General features: G+C 50.8%; 2 long non-coding RNA genes across 3 annotated transcripts in view; one reads left to right on the top strand and one right to left on the bottom strand.

Annotated features, from left to right (window-relative positions):
• Nucleotides 1-594, bottom strand: part of LOC128247053 (uncharacterized) — a 490,960-nt gene that overhangs the window by 41,769 nt on the left and 448,597 nt on the right. The gene's annotated exons all lie outside the window — the stretch shown is intronic.
• Nucleotides 1-594, top strand: part of LOC128247054 (uncharacterized) — a 148,565-nt gene that overhangs the window by 62,938 nt on the left and 85,033 nt on the right. The window lies entirely within an intron of this gene.

Raw genomic sequence — 594 nt, 5'->3', positions numbered from 1 at the left:
CGTACTCCCCCCTCTCTCACTCTTACTCTCTACACTCTTACTCTCTTACTATCTCACCCTTATTCTCTCACTCTCTTCTCTCTTTCCCTCTCTCTCACTCTCTCTCACTCTTACTCTCTACACTCTTACTCTCTTACTCTCTCACCCTTACTCTCTCACTCTCTTCTCTCTTTCCCTCTTTCTCACTCTCTTCTCTCTCTCACTCTCTTCTCTCTCTCACTCTCTTCTCTCTCACTCTCTTTCTCTTCCTCTCTTTCTCGCCCCCCATACCCACCATCCCCTTCCCCTTCCCTCTCACTCTTTCCCTCTCTCTCCCTCTCTTCTCTCTCACTCTCACTCTCTTTCTCTTCCTCTATTTCTCTCCCCCCCCACATACCCACCTTCCTCCTCTCTCACATCTACCTTCCCTCTCTTATACCCACCCTCTCTCCTCTCTTCCTCTCTTTCTCTCCCCTCCCATACCCACCTTCCCCCTCTCTTACATCCACCTTCCCCTTCCCCTTCATCGTCAACACCCCCTCATAAGCTCATCCCACCACACCCCAACACACTCCTACTCTACCTTCCCACTCCACCCCATCCAATTCCTTACAC

The sequence above is a fragment of the Octopus bimaculoides genome, chromosome 2 (assembly GCF_001194135.2).
Source record: "Octopus bimaculoides isolate UCB-OBI-ISO-001 chromosome 2, ASM119413v2, whole genome shotgun sequence".
Lineage (NCBI taxonomy): Eukaryota > Metazoa > Mollusca > Cephalopoda > Octopoda > Octopodidae > Octopus > Octopus bimaculoides.
This window is presented reverse-complemented; position numbering and strand designations above follow the sequence as displayed.